This window comes from Gymnogyps californianus, chromosome 12 (assembly GCF_018139145.2).
Source record: "Gymnogyps californianus isolate 813 chromosome 12, ASM1813914v2, whole genome shotgun sequence".
NCBI classification, from domain to species: Eukaryota; Metazoa; Chordata; class Aves; order Accipitriformes; family Cathartidae; genus Gymnogyps; species Gymnogyps californianus.
Window position 1 is genome coordinate 8,715,251 of NC_059482.1, and position 6,000 is coordinate 8,721,250.

At 35.8% G+C, this 6,000-nt stretch overlaps 1 protein-coding gene across 1 annotated transcript in view; it reads right to left on the minus strand.

Annotated features, from left to right (window-relative positions):
- CDH8 (cadherin 8) overlaps nt 1-5,434 on the minus strand; it is a 212,148-nt gene extending 206,714 nt beyond the window's left edge. Inside the window, exon 1 of the mRNA XM_050903802.1 lies at nt 5,373-5,434. The gene's annotated coding sequence lies outside the window, so the exon portion shown is untranslated. The remainder of the gene's footprint in view (nt 1-5,372) is intronic.
- Between the last annotated feature and the right edge of the window lie 566 nt (nt 5,435-6,000).

Genomic DNA, 6,000 nt, shown 5'->3' on the forward strand with positions numbered 1-6,000 from the left:
TTACATCAATACTGATAGTTACTACCCAATCCGTACTTCAGTACAACCTTCAGAAAACTCCTGGCGCTGCTCCATATTCTCTATAACACATGGTAAGAGCCTGTTGCATTTCAGGCTTATTAAACCTATATTATTTTAGATGAAGTGTAATATGATCAATTATTTCAGTCAATAATCTTTTTGTCTTGAAAATACAATTCATATATTTTTCCTTCATAGCAGGTAAATGAATTACATTAAAAGAGGTGGGGGGTTTTGTTTGGGTTTTTTGGTTGTTTGGGGTTTTTTTGTTTTGGTTTTTTAATAACTTGTTCAGAATTATGACTAAATGATTACAGGAGAAATAATTCTGAAGCCTCAACTTTTATTCCCCAGACTACAAGATCTGCCACTTAACTGAGAGCTGGAACATTGTTTGTGAACTTACACAAAGTATGAACTTCGTGCAAGGATAAACAACATGCATAGCAATGAACAGATCTGTAAGCAGAAAGAAGTGGATTTAAATAGTCTCCCACATTTCACTCAAGAAAAGAATGACTTTACAAAAAACCTTATTGTTATTGGATACAGAATTCATTATAGAATGAGTTATTCTAACTATAATTTTAATTAGTCTTAACCTATCATCCAGATTAAAAGGCTGATGTTAATTTCACTCTTCTATTTAACAGAAAATTATCATTGTTTATTCATCAGTTATTAATATATGAGTTCTATCAAAACATAATATACACCAAAAAAAATAGGGTAAAGGGAAACACAGAGGGTTCATTTTTTAAAGCAGATACAACATTGCTCTGCTTTCCTAAATACTAGCCTCTTGTAGTAGTTCTTTAATTTCTGCAGTGATCACAACAAAACTCCCTATGTCCCTATATTGGCAAATTAATTCTTGCATTCTAATTAAGAATATCTCAAATGTATACTTTTATCTGGCTTTACTGTTGTCAGCACCAATTTGCATTCCCATTGTGCATAGCTACTTTTTCTTCATTCCCTTGACTATAATCCAGGTTGTTCATGCACAGCACTAAGGACAAGATTATAGGGACTTCACTTACAACACTTCGTATCTTAATCCACAGCCATTCTTTCAAAAAGGAATTTAACTACTCAGAGTAGGTACTTCACAGTTTTTCTAAGGATACTGCAATTTCTTTTCTTTCCTTTGCTCTCCAAACATGATACTACTCAAACACAATAACATATTTCACCAAGTAGCATTAAGTACTATGCTTTCTATTGTCCCTTCAGCAATTTCCTCACTTTCCATTAAAAAAATATTTTAATGATCTAGCTTTTGATACATAGACATAATTTATACTAAGCAGATTCAGATCATTTAAATTACATCTCTTCACTCTGAAAAGTTACCTGGAAATCTTACACAACCTTTTATTAGATTTCTACTACTGAAATAATTAAAGTAGTGTCTGAAAGGCTTTCACTACTGTTGCTTTCTCATTTACCCTTATGTTTACTATTCCCTGTTTTTCTTCAGCACTTATTAATTAAAAAAAAAAAATCAATTTTGTGAATCTTAGAAATTGCAAATTTGCAAGTTTTTTTTTTTAATGTCTAGATTATGCCTAGGAACAGACTCAAAACCACCAAGGTGAATCTTAACTACAAAATTTGAACACATCTTTCAAATTCTCTAAATCTCAGTATTGCTCCCGTTTGTTTAAAAGCAGGAAATCAGAAATGCAGTACATGTTCACATGCAAAGGTTTTGGGGTTTTTTTTGAACCACTTCATTATTTTAAATGAAAGAAAGCACCTAGATGAGTGCTAACAATGGAAGAATAATTTTGATCTCAGTTACTCAAACACTAAAAATAACCATTTTGCCTGAAGTCAATTATGTAAGATTACAAATAGACACACATTCAGAACCTTCTAACTGCAGCTAATCAAGGAAATTGGAAAGGTATGATACTTCTCAACTAGTGAAATCAAAACCCATAAAAAACAGATGGAGGCATAAGATCTCATAATACAACAGTTTTCACCATATTCTGAGTTCTCACAGACTAACAGTTCCAGACAGCATCAGGCTGTGGGGCTTTACAAACTGGAACCTTTTTATCAGCAGACTTTTGTTTGAGAATGAGGCACTTTGGTTAAATGTTTTAGATATTTTTGTGGCATTATATATATTTTTTTTCAGTGATCTCAGGAAACAATGTTTCCTCCTAGAACTTTTTTTTTTAGCATGATATATGACGCTTTCAGTCTTTCTCTGCCTTAGAGCATTCCCTCCTGTTGGTTTTTAAACAGAAAAAGAGCCTGCCTTAGAACCAAGTATCCTAGTTTGAATTAGATCATCATTAGCAGAATCACCTTGGGAAAGCTGGATTAAATCAGGATAAAAAAGAAAACCACTATTTCCCTTCACATGCATACCACTGATTTGTGAACCCATAAAGCTGTTGAAAATCCAGGCAGATACAATCACTTCTGAAGATTTTTGCCTCGGTCACCTGCCTAAAAGCACCATGAATCTATTCCATGGACAAATGTCTATAAAAATAACTAATTATAAGAATGCTAGGACAGTCAAAATACTTAATCAGTCACCCATCAGCAAAATTAAATTCACATATACAATAGTAGATACCATCATAACTTCTCTGCCATTCTATAAACAGAGAAATCTTACCCTTGCTTATTCTGCAATTGAAGCAATTTTCTCATTTTGGAACCAGGCTATTGGTCAAACAGCTTACATTTAGAAATCTAAACTTTGGAAAAGTTATTTTAAGCTGAATTCTATTTAACAATATGAAGTTAAAAAAAAAAGTGTCCATACAAACTGCAATCATCACAACTGCTCATACTGCCTGATGCCCTGGAAAGGACATCCTATACCTCTGCATCATTAACTCCTTCAACAGTGCAGTCATGGCCAACACACTCATACTCCCTACTGCTTTCTTCTTCCATGAATTTATAATTGCTACATAGACACACATTTTCAGAAACAGCTGTTCAGGGTACCCCAGCTGATTGCATACGGGGTCTATAGTTTACAAAACATACATCTGGATATCTTCAGTGTAAGGAATTAAAATTTAGCAGCAAGAATGTTGCTTGAGCAGCAAGCAGCCTAACCAATATGATATTACAGAGTATGGCATTACATAAAAGATGAGATAACTGTAATATAAGAAAGAAAATGGTGATGCTCAGTTCTTTCAGATGTTTTTCAGGCATTTACTTTTAGGATCTGGCACAAGTCTAGACACCAGAAGTGACAGAGTTGAGATTTACTACTATCTTTAGCGAGCTATCAGGTTGCTAATAGAGTGCAATTTACAGATTGCCCTCTAGAAGCAACCAGCTCACCCTTCACATGGTAAAGTAAGCGAGGCTCCTAACTCGACACCATTACTTCCACTTCAGGCAGCAACTATCATAAAACTACTGGAATTCCCCCTTCCCCCAAGCTGAGCTCAGATGTCTACATGGGACTGGGGACTTAATGGCAAACAGTTTTCTGAACTACAGCCTCCACAGTTACATACTAAAACCAGCTTAAAGTTGTGTGAAGGTTTTGGTTCTCTTGACGTGCACAGAGCAGATACAGCATACTTTCCCCTTGGCATGCATTCGCCTTCTATTTACTGCTTCAAATAGACTATGAAAACTTAGAACAGTTGTTCACTGCAAAACCTTACCTATTTCAGAAATCTAAATTCAATATTTGAAAGAGCATAATTTTTTTTTAATTTTAGCAAGAGAAACAAAAGAGGCTCTTAAGTTTTCTCCTGTATCAGCACATAGTTAATTCTAACAAAGAATAAAATTTATCTCAGGGATAAAACCTTTTAACAATAATAATAAAACAATAAAACCTCAATAGTCCCAACTCTAGTTTCAGATAGAGAAATATAAACAAATCAAGTCACTTCACTAAAGTCAATTGGATAAAAATAAAAATAGAAGCATATTCAAAGTCTTCCCAATCAGTCTCTGTTATTAAGATCAGCATGCTTGTGTAACATATCCATCACCTCTTTTTTACATGAATTCCTAAAAAAGATTCATCTTATTCTTACTGACATTCTTATTTAATACTGAAAACAAATACTAAATTAAGATCATGACATTATGAGAAGGCATTGAGCATTTGGTTTCGGATTTTTAGAGCATAGCTATTTAGCCACCTTGTCCATTTAGTCTTCCTGTAGAGCCCAAAGGTGTATTCTGATTAATCAGGACTCAGGGAAATTTACTGTATCCAAAACATACTTTAGACATAGGTGTATAGGAAGAAAAGCTACTTTAGTGAACTCTCCCCTTATTGCTTACCTTTTCTAAGTGAAAAACCATTTCTAAGTCAATAGGTATCAGCAACAGATTTTAAGTTCAATAATCCAATTCTAATGAAGATTGATTTACTTTTCACTTCTGTGGGCTTCTTGGATACAAGTCTTGCTTCCAGTGGAAGCCAATTGTCAAGACTGTCACAAATTAGACAGAGAAGTAAGCAGCAAGTTCATTAATTACTAGGATTAATTTAATGAACTTACTCCCATTAAGCTTTATGAGCCATGCTGGCTATAGGAGTGTGTGAAAGTCCACAACAGTAACACAGTGATGTCATGAAGCAATTAAGGACACTGACAAGAAATTTTGTAAGGGGGGGAGGGGAATAGCAAGGCAAATGTTTTGTGGAAAACAGCATTATTACACAAACTTAAAACCAGCTAATTGAAAGAATCAAATAAAGATAATTTTAGTCCCAGGAAGTTATCAACAAAGTATATTCTCTTCTGAAAACAGACAAGCATACACTTCAATCATAATGTTACATGGCAGTCCATGCCACTCCTCAGGTGAGAAACCGCATAACAAAGTTTTCCCACACCTTAATCCACTTAGTACTGAAACCTCACTACTAGTCTTTCCTTTAGATATCAAAGTGAAATCAGCATTCATGTAAAAATATTACTACAAGAACAACATTTAATGAAAAACCACAATACAATGTTGCTTCCAAGCACTTTTTAATTTAAAAATATGTGAATTTATAAAATCATGAAGTACCACTTATAAAACAAACCCTACTTCTCCCAGTTAATCAAATTTATACCAGGAAGGACCCGCACTAACAGAGACTGAAATCGCTACAGTTACACAAGGATGAAAAACATTTTTTTTCCCGCTTTAACCCACATTATAACCTCCAAAAACCTAAGCTCCAGGTGATTGGATTTGACATACCAGAGGAACTTTCAACTTCCCCAAAAGATTTCAAAAAACCTAATGTTTCTAGAAAAAATAACACTGTCCTACCCTCTCTAGAGAAAACACCTCAAGCATATCATCGGTTTAAAAACAAATAAAGATTATTTTGAACATACCTGTGCTCTGAAGGCAGTAGTGAGGCCATCCAACGTACTCCCACACCCTGCTTAGAACTGAAGACTGCCATTCTGGTGCTTTCACCTGCCACAACAGCAAAACCTCTCTAACCCCCTCCTAGCACAGCTTTATAGTTTTGAGTGCAGCTACATTAATCTAGTCCAGCTGTGAGTCTGACTTCAGCTGAAACATATAACTAATTAATACACATATGCATTGGGTTTACCAGGTAAGGTTTTGGTAGTGGGGAGCTGCAGGGTGGCCTCTGTGAGGAGAGGTCAGGGCTGCCCTGAGCTGGACACGGTCGGTTCCAGCTGGTTCTGTAATGGACCTGTCACAGCTGAGCCAATTAGCAAAGCCAGTGGTGCCTCTGGGAAAATGTATTTAAGAAAGGTGAAATAGGGTCCAGGTAGTGAGGAAATGGTCTTGTGAGTACCAAGGCAAGGAAGGCAAGGAAGGCAAGGAAGGCAAGGAAGGCAAGGAAGGCAAGGAAGGAAGGCAAGGAAGGCAAGGAAGGCAAGGAAGGCAAGGAAGGCAAGGAAGGCAAGGAAGGCAAGGAAGGCAAGGAAGGCAAGGAAGGCAAGGAAGGCTCCTAGTGCTGGAGCAGAGATCCCCCTGTAGAGAGGA